A 15,146-nucleotide genomic window follows, 5' to 3' on the forward strand; every position below is an offset into this window, starting at 1 on the left:
TGGGACTACAGTCATGCACCACAATGCCCAGCTAATTTTTGTATTTTTAGTAGAGACGGGGTGTCGCAATGTTGGCCAGGCTGGTCTGGAACTCCCGGCCTCAAGTGATCTGCCTGCCTTGGCCTCCCAAAGTGCTGGGATTATAGGCGTGAGCCATCTTGTCCAACTCAGTGAGTATCTTTCTTCATCTGTTCTTTCTATGTTCATTTAGAGCTTGCTATGAACTGGGCATAAACCTAATGAAGCCTGCCTTGTGTTAACTTATTCAGTCTTCACAACCCCACCCTATATTAGCAATGAAGAAAGTAAGACGCAAAAAAAATGAAGCATTTCTTTTTTTTTTTTCCTGAGGCTCTGTAATTCGGGAATGGTGGAGTTAAAAGCAAGCTCCGGCTAGAATACTCTGGAGCCTGTGTCCCCAACACGTAGGCTGGACTGTCACTTTGATAGGCAAGTTCTTCATTTTGGCTTGCTGTTTGCCCTGTACAAGTGGATACAGTATTTGGCTTTGAGACAGAGCAAGGACCCCCTTTGAGGGAGCTGCCGGAGACCCCCAAGCATGGAAATAAAAATCCTGACTTCCTTCAAGGGAAATTCCAGGCACCCATCTTGCCCTGAGAAGTAAATGAGCAACTTGACGAGCAAGAAGCTAATAGTAGCTTAAAACAATCTGGCTGGGTGCAGTGACTCATGCCTGGAATCCCAGTACTTTGGCAGGCCAAGGTGGGCAGATTGCTTGAACCCAGGAGTTCCAGACCAGTCTGACCAACATGGTAAAACCTTCGTCTCTACTAAAAAAAAAATACACTGCTAGGTGCGGTGGCTCATGCCTATAATCACAGAACTGTGGGAGGCTGAGGCGGGCCGATCACAAGGTCAGGAGTTCAAGACCAGCTTGGCCAACTTGGTGAAACTCCATCTCTACTAAAAATACAAAAATTAGCTGGGTGCAGTGGCACGTGCTTATAATCCCAGCTACTCAGGAGGCTGAGGCAGGAGAATCTCCTAAATCCAGAAGGCGGAGGTTGCAGTGAGCAGAGATTGCGCCACTGCACTCCAGCCTGGGTAAAAGAGCGAGACTCCATCTCAAAAAAATAAAAAATAAAAAAATTAGCTGGGCATGGTGGTAGACACCTGTAATGCCAGCTATATGGGAGGCTGAGGCAGGAGAATCGCTTGAACCTGGGAGGAGGAGGTGGCTGTGAGCCGAGATTGCACCCCTACACTACAACCTGGGCGACAGAGTGAGACCCTGTCTCAAAAACAAACAAACAAAAAACAATCGCCAAAAAAGTTAGAGTCATGAGATGTTTGATTCCCTATAGAAACTAAACATGACATCTTCACACATGTCACTGAGTTGGTTTTCAGAAACCTGGACCCCCACCCAATGGATTCCCTGGCACACAGACCTCAGTAGAAGGGGAGCTGACGACTGAACTCTGAGCTTCGTTCTTTGTTCTAAACTTCTCCCTGAGGGGCCTGGAGGAGGTCATGCTCACAGGCTAGAGCTAACATTCTTTTCTGTTGACCCCACCTTTTTTTTTTTTTCTTTATTTTATTTATTTATTTATTTATTTATTGAGACGGAGTCTCGCTCTGTCGCCCAGGCTAGAGTGCAGTGGCGCGATCGCTGCTCACTGCAACCTCCACCTTCCAGGTTCAAGCGATTCTCCCACCTCAGCCTCCCAGGTAGCTGGGATTAAAGGCCTTTGCCACCACGCCCGGCTAATTTTTGTATTTTTTAGTAGAGACGGGGTTTCGCCATGTTGGCCAGGCTGGTCTCAAACTTCTGACCTCAGGTGATACGCCTGCCTCGGCCTCCCAAAGTGCTGGGATTACAAGCGTGAGCCACTTCTCCCGGCTGACCCCACATTTTTAAACAAAGCTCCACCTCCTTCACCAGTCACAAATCTGAAAATTCTTGAATCCTGACTCACTGCAGCCTCTACCTGTAACCTGTGGACCCCCTGTTTCCAGATGTCCCACCTTTTTAGGTCAAACCAACATATCACCCCTAAGTACTGATTATGACTTTGCCTGTAGCCCTGCCTTCCTTTAAATACCCTTACCAGGCCGGACACGGTGGCTCACGCCTGTAATCCCAGCACTTTGGGAGGCCGAGGCAGGTGGATCACAAGGTCAGGAGATCAAGACCATCCTGGCTAACACGGTGAAACCCCATCTCTACTAAAAACACAAAAAACTAGCCGGGCGAGGTGGCCGGTGCCTGTAGTCCCAGCTACTCGGGAGGCTGAGGCAGGAGAATAGCGTGAACCCGGGAGGCGGAGCTTGCAGTGAGCTGAGATCTGGCCACTGCACTCCAGCCTGGGCGACAGAGCAAGACTCCATCTCAAAAAAAAAAAAAAAAAAAAAAAAGATAAATAAATAGCCTTACCTTAAGCCAACTGGAAGGCTGGGTTGTAAGCATGAACTGTCTGATTCCCCTCGCTTGGCATGCTGCAAATAAATGTCCTTTTTTTCTACCACTGCGAAATCTCAGTGTCGATGTTTGGCCTTAGTGCACTTGGCCAGTGGACTTCACGAGGTTTGGCCATGGTGCTCCTGAATTCTGGCTTCTGTTTCATCTTTGGGATGTTTCAAGTCTAAGACGCTTCAGGAATCCTTTCGGTTTTGTTGTTGTTGTTGTTGTTGTTGTTGTTTGCTCCCAACAGGGAGAATTGGATGCTCATTCTCTGGGTATCTACCTTGAGATAAAGGCTGGTTCAAGAGGTGAACTTTAGCCAGGCGTGGGCACTCATGCCTGTAATCCCAGCACTTTAGGAGGCTGAGGCAGGCAGATCACTTGAGGTCAAGAGTTCGAGACCAGCCTGGCCAACATGGTGAAACCCCATCTCTACTAAACACACACACACACACATTAATCGCACGCCTGTAATCCTAGCTACTTTGGAGGCTGAGGCAAGAGAATCGCTCGAACCTGGGAGGTGGAAGTTACAGTGAACCAAGACAATGCCATTGCACTCCAGCCTGGGCAACAAGAACGAAACTCTGTCTCAAAAAAAAAAAAAAAATTGTAGAGACAGGGTCTTGCTACATTGCCCAGGCTGGTGTGAAACTCCTGGGCTCAAGTGAGCCTCTTGCCTCAGCCTCCCAAAGTACTGGGATGACAGTAGTGAGCAATCATGCCTGGCCAAGTTGATACTGGTAACTCTTACACATTTGTTGTTACACAGGTCTAGCATTGTACACAGTTTTACAGAGTCCCATGCCCATCTCCCTGGCTTGTGTCTACGGGAAATATTTTCCTTCCATGTAGTCCACTAAGCATGAGATTTAATTGAATCATGGAATATATGGAACCTAACGGAAACCCCATTTCCCACGAACTTCCTGTGACAAAATTGGAAAGGTGTTTCTGTGTGGAATGAAAACTCTGAAATACTGAAAAGCAAATTTGATGTTGGCAGAATTAGGATAGAAAGTGGCCAGTGCCTGCTTAGAGTTTATGTTTATAGGCCAAACCCTCAGTTGCTTCCTGCGTCTGCCTCATACAGGTTCACTTCTACGAATGAGATGAAATGGAGGGCTTGCTAGGTTCTAGATGTGGTTCTGAAAGCTCTTCAGTCTCAGGAACACAAGTTGATCTCCTGCCTCAAATGGGCATCGAGGTGGAAAATAAAGCCGGCGTCTCAACTATCAAAAATAAAATGGCTGGCCAGGCACGGTGGCTCACTCCTGTATCCCAGCCCTTTGGGATCCCGAGGCAGGTGGATCACCTGAGGTCAGGAATTTGAGACCAGCCTGGCCAACATGGCGAAACTCCGTCTCTACTAAAAATACAAAAATTAGCCAGGTGTGTGGTGGTGTGTGCCTGTAATCCCAGCTACTTGGGAGGCTGAGGCAGAATAATATCTTGAACCTGGGAGGTGGAGGTTGCAGTGAGCCGAGATCGCACCACTGCACTCCAGCCTGGGTGACAGAGCAAGACTTTGCCAAAAAAAAAAAAATGAAACCGCTTATGAAATGGTGCTTCTTGGACTGCAGAGCTGCTGCCACTGCAGCTGTGACTTGGATGGAGCACAGCCAAGCGGAGGTCACATGTGTGAAAACATGAACTAGTGATAGCTCGAGGCTGCATGACTTCCAGCCAGGTCTCTCTGTGCCCTCTTTGGAGCTCAGGCAGTTACGGGAATGTGCAAAGTCAACCAATTATGTCCTGCCACCTTTGACTTCCTGATCCCATCTCAACTCCTTTGTGGTCATTCACCATCCTCATCTCAGTTTTTGGAAACATCAGTAATATCTGATCCACACTCACCTGTGCTCAGCAAAGGATCATATCCCTACCTCAGACCTCTCAGAATTAATACATCTGAGTAACTGGTTCATCCCCTCTTTCAGGACTTTCTCTTGACATCTGATATCTCATAGTGGGACCAGAGTGTAAAAGATAATTTCAAGCCCGGTACTGTGGCTCGTGTCTGTAATTCCAGCACTTTGGGAGGCTGAGGTGGGAGGATAGCTTGAATCCAGGAGTTCCATCCCAGCCTGGGCAACATAACAAGACCCCATCTCTACAAAAAATACAAAAATGAGCTGGGTGTAGTGTTGCACACCTGGAGTCCCAGCTACTCCGGAGGCTGAGGTGGGAGGATCACTTGAGCCCAGGAGTCGGAGACAGCAGTGAGCTAAGATAGCACCACTGCACTCCAGCCTGTCTCAAAATAAATAAATTAAATAAATAAATAAATAGGAAGAAAGAGGCCAGGCCCAGTGGCTCATGCTTGTAATCACAACACTTTAGGAAGCCAAGGTGGGCAGATCACAAGGTCAGAAGTTCGAGACCAGCCTGACCAACATGGTGAAATCCTGTCTCTACTAAAAACACAAAAATTAGCCAGGCGTGGTGGCACATGCCTGTAATCCCAGCTGCTCAGGAGACTGAGGCAGGAGAATCGCTTGAACCCAGGAGGCAGAGATTGCAGTGAGCTGAGATCGCGCCATTGCACTCTAACCTGGGCGACAGAGCGAGATTCCGTCCCACCCACTGCCAAAAAGAAAGAAAGAAAGAAAGAATTCCAGGCCCAGGGGCAGGACGTGGTGCAATCATTGTTCAGGGGTCACACACACCACGCTGGTGGTTATTTCCTCTACAAAGAAGTCTGACCCCTTACTTCAAGCCCTCTTCTCCCTTTCTAGCCCTAAAGCCCTCTGTATAGGGATCTCCTTGAGCCTCCGGGTCGGGCCCTGGTCATACGGCAGAGCAAGGCAAAAGGCTCTGATGAAAAGCCTCATTGTGGTCGCTGGCTATCAGGTGTTCATTATCTTGTGACACAGGAGTACTGAAATGGAACGTTCACATATTTTAAACTTGCAGAGAATTGTGTTTTAATGTAATTATTTCTGAAAGATTCTTCATCAGAAAGGTTAATAAGAGCAATATAGGTTAATGGCTGCACCAAGGAGACCGCCATCCTCTGATAATTGACCTTATTGATATGGAAAAGTGCTCTGTGCCTCACCTTGAGGCGCAGGGCTGCTCTCCCTGGTCAATTATCTTTTAATGAAGCCTGCCTCTTTGGCCGCTGTTGAACTGTTAGGCTCTGGTCTGCAGTTTCTCTACCTTCTCTGAAGAGAAGCCCCCCTTAGAATTCTCTGCAGGCCCTAGCTCGTTCTCTGGCTCTCTGGCTTCTCCCATCCAGGAAGATTAAAAAAAAAAAAAAAAAAAAAAAATTAGGGGAGCAGGCATGGTGGCTCGCGCCTATAATCCCAGCACTTTAGGAGGCCAAGGTGGGCAGATTACCTGAGATCAGGAGTTTCAGACCAGCCTGGCCAACACGGCGAAACCCTGTCTCTATTAAAAAATATAAAAATTAGCCAGGTATGGTGGGGCATGCCTGTAATCCCAGCTACTCTGGAGGCTGAGACAGGATAATTGCTTGAACCCAGGGAGGCGGAGGTTGCAGTGAGCTGAGATCACACCACTGCACTCCAGCCTGGGCAACATAGCAAGATTCAGTTGCAAAAAAAAAAAAAAAAAATTGGGGAAAGGTAAATGACATTTATTAGGCACTTCCCATCTGGGTGGCCTCTTTTACAGGCTTTGATCTCATAGACTTTACAACTAACTCGTGGAGCAGGCTTGACTCATCCCAGTTTACAGATGGAGAAACTGACTTTGGGATGGTCAGTGACACGCTCATCACCGCAGTTAAAAGTGGCATTGCTATTGTGGGTTTCTCCCACTGTTCAGCCCCTCTGCTGTGGCAGCTGTCCCCTGACAAGGTGTCTGCTGGTGCCTCAGCAAAATACGAGGGCATAGAAGGGGCGGTGAAGACCTGCTTCTCGGTTTGGCGTTTGTGTCATTGTCAGATACGGGGTTCAGAGACTGCATCTTTAAGATCAGTCGAGGTAGATGCTGAGATGCAGGGCTGCTGGCTCTCAGGAGGTATCCGTTCAGAACTAAACATTGTCCCTGGAACTCCATCTGAAACTACAGCATCTGCCCTAACTTCTTGTCACTCTCTTCTGGCGCTGGATCGGATCTTCCTTTGAACACTGATGGCAACAGCTTGATGGGCTGCCTATGGCTGGCATGGTGTGTTTAGAGTCAATCCTATGTAAAGCATGGTGCATAGCAAAATGAGGGCAGTAAGCAAAACTGTCACCAGTGCCCACCCAGTTTGCAGCCCAGCGACTTTCCATCAAGGTCTACTCTGGAAATCTCCCCCGAGAGGTTCCAGACCTCAGTTATCAATAATCGCATCATCTCTGCTAATGGATTGCAGATCAGAACTTGGCCTGGGAACCTCTCCCGGGTCCTGGTCCAGCGACAGGGAGACTGTCCCAGAGTTTCAAGGTTCATCCGTCCCATGTCACACGGTGAGCTATTTCGTAAGCTTAGTTGGGGCCCAGTGCTGAGTGTCCCTTCCCATCCCTGGACTTAGCAGGAGGCTGAAATCATCCTGTGTCAGCTCATCTAAAAGGGAAAGAGTTATTTTATTTATTTGTTTATTTAGAGACAGGGTCTCATTCTGTCACCCAAGCTGGAATGCAATGGCACAATCATAGGTCACTGCAGGTTCAACCTCCTAGACTCAAGTGATCTTCCCACCTCTGTCTCCCGAGTAGCTGGGACTACAGGCACAAGCCACCATGCCTGGCTAATTTGTTTTTGAACCAATTAAACATTTCAGACTTGGCCGGGCTGAGTGGCTCATGCCTGTAATCTCAGCACTTCGGGAGGCTGAGGCGGATGGATCACTTGAGCCCAGAAGTTCAAGATCAGCCTGGCCAACATGGCAAAACCTTGTCTCTACTGGGAAAAAAACCCAAAAAAAACAAAAAAAAAAACACCACAAAAATTAGACAGGCATGGTGGCTCAGGCCTATAATCCCAGCTGCTCAGGAGGCTGAGACACGCGAATCACTTGAACCCAGGAGGTGGGGGTTGCAGTAGCTGAGATCGCACCATTGCACTTCAGACTGGGCGACAGCATAAGACTCTGTCTCAAAAACAAGCAAACAAACACAACCATCTCAGACTCAATTGAGTGAAAATCCAGACAGCAGAAACCTCTCCTAACCTTAGAGGGTGAGATGGGCTGGTATGAGGCTTTGCTTTTGGGAATTGAATGGTTACGCTCTCCTTCCTGAGCTCTAAAATGAGTGCTGAGTAGCCCGTTCCATAGTCTTCTGTTGCAGTAGGAGGGAGGATCAACTTGAGACCAGGAGGTCGAGGCTGCAGTGAGTGATGAATGGCACCATTACACTCCAGCCTGGGTAACAGAGTAAGATCACCCTAGAAGAAGAAAAAAATATTTTCTTATGTTGTTATTCACTGAGCTGTATTTCCTAGGTGAAGCGTCTGTCTCCCTGGTTAGAACGTAAGATTTAGAGATTGGAGATTGTAGTCATTGCCTACCAGTGGCTTTTTCTCTGAAGGGCACAAACATTAGCCTTTGACCCAGGCCCCCTCCCCTTTACTCTAGAATTCCCCTCTGCCCTCCCCACCCATTAATCTACCAAGTCTGAGGATTTATGATAACTTGATCTTGACTACCTTCAGCTGGTCAGATCTGTGTTGTGCTGGCATGTTCTAAGACTTGGAGTCTGAGCGACTATGTCTGAGCCCGGCCTGCAGATGTGACTGGCTTTAACTGTTTGGACAGATTTTAATGCCTTAAAAAAAAAAAAAAAAAAAAAACCCAGCCAGGCACAGTGGCTCACGCCTGTAATCCCAGCACTTTGGGAGGCCGAGGCAGGTGGATCACGAGATCAGGAGATGGAGACCATCCTGGCTAACATGGTGAAACCCCTGTCTCTACTAAAAATACAAAAAATTATCTGGGCGTGGTGGCGGGCACCTGTAATCCCAGCTACTCGGGAGGCTGAGGCAGGAGAATCGCTTGAACCCAGGAGGAGGTTGCAGTGAGCCGAGATCGAGTCACTGCCCTCCAGCTTAGGCAACAGAATGAGACTCCGTCTCAAAAAAATAAATAATAATAATAAATTTGAATAAACCTGTTAAAGGCTGGGTATGGTGGCTCATGCCTGTAATCCCAGCACTTCGGGAGGCCAAGATGGGAGGATGGCTTGAGCTCAGGAGTTCAACACCAACTGGGTAGCATGGTGAAAACCTATCTATACTAAAAATACAAAAAAAAATTAGCTGGGTGTGGTGGTGTGCACCTGTAATCCCAGCTACTCAGGAGGCTGAGGCATGAGGACCGGAGGTTGCAGTTAGCTGAGATTGCACCACTACACTCCAGCCTGGGTGACAGAGTAAGACTCTGCCTCAGAAAAAAAAAAAAAAAAAAAAAAAAAACCCACAAAAACCTATTAGAATCTCCTTTCTTTCAGATAGGCCATAAAGACAGAAATAAGACTCGTGAAAAAATTTACATAGTGTACACTACACTAGCAGTGGAACTCATTATCATAAGGTAAATAAATTCACCTAATGAATAAGTTTGTTTGTTAGTTTTGTTTTGGAGACAAGAGTTTTACTCTTGTTTCCCCGGCTGGAGTGCAGTGGCACAATCTCGGCTCACTGCAACCTCCGCTTCCCGGGTTCAAGGGATTCTCCTGCCTCAGTCTCCCAAGTAGCTGGGATTACAGGCACCCACCACCACGCCAGGCTAATTTTTTTTTTTTTTTTTAAGATGGAGTCTCACTATATTACCCAGGCTGGAGTGTGCAGTGGCACGATCTTGGCTTACTGCAACCTCCACCTCCTGGGTTCAAGTGATTCTCCTGCCTCAGCCTCTTGAGTAGTTGGGACCACAGGTGCATACCACTATATCTGGCTAATATTTTATTTTTATTTTTATGAGATAGAATTTCGCTCTTGTTGCCTAGGCCAGAGTGCAATGATGCGATCTCGGCTCACTGCAACTTCTGCCTCCTAGGTTCAAGCAATTCTCCTGCCTCAGCCTCCTGAGTAGCTGGGATTACAGGCATGCGCCACCACACCTGGCTAATTTTGTATTTTCAGTAGAGAAAGGGTTTCTCCATATTGGTCAGTCTGGTCTCGAACTCCCAACCTCAGGTCATCCATCCGCCTCAGCCTCCCAAAGTGCTGGGATTACAAGCGTGAGCCACCGTGCCCAGCCTAAATTTTTATTTTTAGCTGGGATTACAGGTGTCTGCCACAAAGCCTGGCTGATTTTTTGTATTTTTAGTAGAGATAGAGTTTCACCATATTGCCCCAGCTGGTCTCAAACTCCTGAGCTCAAGTGATCCACCTGCCTTGGCTTCCCAAAGTGCTGGGATTACAGGTATGAGTCACCATGCCTGGCCCATTGGTTCATTTAGTCAACAGACATCAGTTGAGCCCATGAGATGCTCATAGCAGTGTCCTAGGTACTGGGGATGCAGACATTACAATTTGGTCCCTGTCCTTAAGGTACTTAGAGTGTTGTGAAAGGCTCAAACTCTTTGCTGAGGTTGAAGTACAGAGAAGGGTGATGGATGTTCTGTGCTTTGGGCTTCTTAGGGTTTGCATTAGGACTCAATAGCCTCCTCTGTTGACAGCTGGAACCCCTTCTGTAACTCCTTGAGGCATAGCTCATGGAGAGGCCTGAAAGTTCTAGACAAAAAATGCCATAAGGCCAGACATGGTGGCTCATATCTAATCCCAGCACTTTGGGAGGCTGGGGTGGGAGGATCCCTTGAGCCTAGGAGTTCAAGACCAACCTGGACAACATGACAAAATCTTGTTTCTACAAAACACACAAAACTTAGCTGAGCATGTTGGCGTGCACCTGTAGTCCCACTACTCGGGAGGTTGAGGCAGGAGGATTGAGCCTGGGAGATAGAGGCTGCAGTGAGTTCTGATCATGCCACTCTGCACTCCAGCCTGGGTGACAGAGTGAGAATGTGTCTCAAAATAATAATAATAATAAAATAAAAGATGGGATCAGGCATAGATAGGGTTGGAGATCATTGATGCCACTTTGAATTCTCTCTTTTTTTTTTCTTTGAGACAGTTTTTTTGTTTGTTTGTTTGTTTGTTGTTTTGTTTTGTTTTGTTTTGTTTTTGAGACGGAGTCTCGCTCTGTCACCCAGGCTGGAGTGCAGTGGTCGGATCTCGGCTTACTGCAAGCTCTACCTCCCGGGTTTGACACCATTCTCCTGCCTCAGCCTCTGGAGTAGCTGGGACTACAGGCGTCCACCACCATGCCCGGCTAGTTTTTTTGTATTTTTTAGTAGAGACGGGGTTTCACCATGTTAGCCAGGATGGTCTCAATCTCCTGACCTCGTGATCCGCCCATCTCTGCCTCCCAAAGTGCTGGGATTACAGGCTTGAGCCACCGCGCCCGGCCCTCTTTTTTTTTTTTTTTTTTTGAGACAGTTTTGCTCTTGTTGCCCAGGCTGGAGTGCAGTGGCGCAATCTCGACTCACTGAAACCTCTGCCTCCCGGGTTCAAGCTATTCTCCTGCCTTAACCTCCCGAGTAGCTTGGGATTACAGGCATGTGCCACCATGCCTGGCTAATTTTGTATTTTTAGTAGAGATGAGGTTTCTCCATGTTGGCCAGGCTGGTCTCGAACTGCTGACCTCAGGTGATCCACCCACCTCGGCCTCCCAAAGCGCTGGAATTACAGGCGTGAGCCACCACGCCCAGCCCACTTTGAATTCTTTTGACAAGCATCTGAAGTGTTGTGAGAAACTTAGTGTGCATTTAACTAGATTTGCTCTCAGGTTCAAAGACAATCAAGTCCAGTGGGTAGAACACAGTGTCATATTCTAGGAGCAGAAGGGAAAGAACATTATACTTTCAATGACAGAGAGGTAGCAACCACCTGGGGAACGTGTGAGACACAGTCTGACCATTAGAATGGGATGGGAAGTGACAAACCAAGTTAGAGTGGTGTGGGTTTAGCTGTGCTGCCTCCAGCTCAGAGCTGGGCTTTCCAGCCACAGTACAGAGCTGCTGCATAGACCATGAAACAAGAGGTACCCAGAGGTGTAGGTGGGGATTGAAGGAAGCTACCATTCAGAGGGGCGGTGGTACACCAGACCCTGGAGCTATGGCAGTTGGCATGGCCAATTCCAATCTCCATTTGCTGATAGTACTGAAGTTTGCTTGCAAGTTGGGCAGATTAGAGACAACAAAACTTCCATGCCCCTAACAACCCGATTGCACCCTTGCTCCGACATCAGATGTACTACTTTGATGTTTAAGCCAGCCCCTAACAGCTCAATTTTTTTAAAATTATTTTTTATTTTATTTTATTTTGTTTTGTTTTTGAGACGAGTCTCACTCTGTCACCCAGGCTGGAGTGCAGTGGCACGATCTCGGCTCACTGCAATCTCTGCCTTGCAGGTTCAAGCGATTCTCCTGCCTCAGCCTCCCGAGTAGCTGATACTACAGGTGCGTGCCACCACGCCCGGCTAACTTTTGTATTTTTAGTAGAGACGGAATTTCACCATGTTGGCCAGGATGGTCTCGATCTCTTGACCTTGTGATCCGCCCACCTCGGCCTCCCAAAGTGCTGGGATTACAGGCGTGAGCCACCGCGCCCAGCCCACAGCTCAATTTTTATGTGAAGTTGAAGTGTGGTAAAAATTCAAGTTGCTGTGATGATTTCTCAAAAAATGTAATTACAGCTTCTTAGAACAAAGGGCAAATGGTCACCTTCAAAATCATAAATAGGCCAGGCATAGTGGCTCACACCTGTAATCTCAGCACTTTGGGAGGCCGAAGCGGGCAGATAACTTGAGGTCAGGAGTTTGAGATCAGCTTGGCCAACATGGCGAAACGCTGTCTCTACTAAAAATATGAAAGTTAGCTGGGTGTGGTGGTGATACGCCTGCAATACTAGCTACTCGGGAGGCTAGGCAGGAGAATCACTTGAACCCGGGAGACAGAGGTTGCAGTGAGCCAATATTGCATCACTGCACTCCAGCCTGGGCGACAGAGTGAGACTCTGCCTCAAAAAAAAAAAAAAAGAATAGGAAAACAGGTTGAGGGCTAGTTTTTCAACATTACATGACTTCAAATTAGTGTGAAGAATACCTTCAAGAAAGCCTTTACCTTTTTCTATTTTTACTTTTTATTTATTTTTATGTTTTTACTTATTTATTTTGACACAGAGTCTGGCTCTGTCACGCAGGTTGGAGTGCAGTGGTATGATCTTGGCTCACTGCAACCTCCATCTCCCAGGTTCAAGCAGTTCTCCTGCTTCAGCCTCCTGAGTATCTGATTATAGGCAGGCACCACGACACCCAGCTAATTTTTCTATTTCTAGTAGAGATGGGATTTCACCATGTTGGCCAGGCTGGTCTTGAACTCCTGACCTCAAGTGATCTGCCCTCCTTGGCGTCCCAAAGTGCTGGGATTACAGATGTGAGCCACTGAGCCCGATCCTTTTTAAATTTTAAGCAATATAATGGGGAGATTTTGGTGTGAATCCCAAGTGGCCCACATCCTGCTTAAGACGGCAGATGATTTTGCTGTCCGTTATTTTCAGAGATTAGTCTTCCTCACTGTGAGAAGACAATGAGTCCTTCAAGACTATTTTAGCCTAACTCAAGAAGTGATGATTATGAAGTTGTTAAGGCATTTAGAAATTAGATTTTCTATTGACAACCAGGTGTTCTAGTATTTGGAAACACATCACATTCTTTAGTAGAGATATTAGAGGAAGGAAAATGAGAGTTCTGTCTTCTCACCGTGGCAGCTTGGTGGACCTAAGACCTTTTCCAAACGAGGTAGTTGAACATAGCAAATAAAGGGGAATGTATTCAGTTGGAGGACTGTAGGGTATAGCGGAAAAAACACGCCACCTTTGAAAGTGGAAGATGGGAATTAAACAACTTAAGGGGTTGAGGGCAGTGGCTCATGCCTGTAATCTAAGCACTTTGGGAGGCCGAGGTGGGCTGATCACTTGAGGTCAGGAGTTCGAGACCAGCCTGGCCAACATGGCAAAACCCCGCCTCTACTGAAAATACAAAAATTAGCCAGGCATGTGGTGGGCGCCTGTAATCCAAGCAACTCAGAAGGCTGAGGCAGGAGAATTGCTTGAGCTTGGGAGGCAAGCGTTGCAGTGAGCCAAGATTGCACCACTACACTCCAGCCTAGGTAACAGAGTGAGACTCGGTCTCAAAAAAACAAAACAAAACAAACAAATGAATGGCTAGGAGAACCTCTTCAAAGCAGAGCCCTAGTTTAGTGCCTGACATGTAAGAAGTGCTCACTATAAGAGGTGTGCTGAGTTGAACCAGAAACCATGCTCTGAAAAACCCTATATGACTGCTGCAGTTGACCTGTAGGGATGGCCCCACCTTGAAGACTCCAAGTTTGATTAGTTGCTGTAGCAAGTCGGGGACTTCACACCTCTCAAGACTTCTGGCTGGGCATGGTGGCTCAAGCCTGTAATCCCAGCACTTTGAGAGGCTGAGGTGGGTGAATCACGAGGTCAGGAGTTCAAGACCAGTCTGGCCAACATAGTGAAATGTGGTCTCTACTAGAAAAGTACCAAAAAAAAAAAAAAAAAAAAAAAATTGCTGGGCATAGTGGCGGGTGCCTGTAGTCCCACCTACCGGGAAGGCTGAGACAGGAGAATTGCTTGAGCATGGGAGTCGGAGGTTACAGTGAGCTGAGATTATGCCACTGCATTCCAGCCTGGGTGACACAGCAAGACTCTGTCTCAAAAAAAAAAAAAAAAAAAAAAAGACTTCTGATAACTCAACTGGTGCCACGCTTCATGGTGAGCTCATTGGAGCTACCAGAGCTGGAATGAAAACATTGAGGTGGAAAACCAGGGCAAGGTGAAGTCAGGTGTTGGGCAGATCGTGTCTGTGAGATATAAAGGCTAGGCCTAGACAAGGGTGGGACAGTGTCAGGGCCAGGCATGGCAGGAGACGTCAAATTTAAATTAGAGTAAACTGAGCGCCAGAGAGGTGCTGAAATCCTAGAACAAAGTCCATAGAGAGTTGTCAAGGAGGAATGGTTTGGGAGCAAGGATATGTATATATACTGTCTAGTTAATATACATGATGGAGTGAGTTGCATTTGAAGGGCTAATGACTAGCACCTATAGACTCCGTCGGGTGAATCCTAAAGAACTAAGGAGGAAGGGCTGGGTGCGGCGGCTCATGCCTGTAATCCCAGCACTTTGGGAGGCTGAGGTGAGTGGATGGCCTAAGGTCACGAGTTCAAGACCACTGGGCGTGGTGGTGGATGCCTGTAATCCCAGCTACTCAGGAGACTGAAGCAGGAGAATCACTTGAACTCTGGAGGTGGAGGTTGTGGTGAGCTGAGATCACGCCACTCATTGCACTCCAGCTTGGGCAGCAAGAGTGAAATTCAGTCTCAAAAAAAACAAAACAGAACAAAAAAAGAACTAAGGAGGAGGATGGAGGTGTGGAAATCAGGTCCCTTCTGCAGGTCCGTTCCCACTCCAAATTCTGAAGCTTGGCCAGGCTTAGTGGCTCACACCTGTAATTCCAGCACTTTGGGTGGCCGAGGCAGGAGGGTCACTTGAGGCCAGGAGTTCGAGACCAGCCTGGCCAACATGACAAGACCCTGTCTTTACTAAAAATACAAAAATTAGCTGGAGGTGGTGGTGTACACCTGTAATCCCAGCTACTCGGGAGGCTGAGGCACCAGGATGGCTTGAACCCAGGAGGCGGAGGTTGCAGTCAGCTGAGATCATACCTCTGCACTCCAGCCTG

This window comes from Macaca thibetana, chromosome 3 (genome assembly GCF_024542745.1).
Source record: "Macaca thibetana thibetana isolate TM-01 chromosome 3, ASM2454274v1, whole genome shotgun sequence".
Taxonomy (NCBI): domain Eukaryota; kingdom Metazoa; phylum Chordata; class Mammalia; order Primates; family Cercopithecidae; genus Macaca; species Macaca thibetana.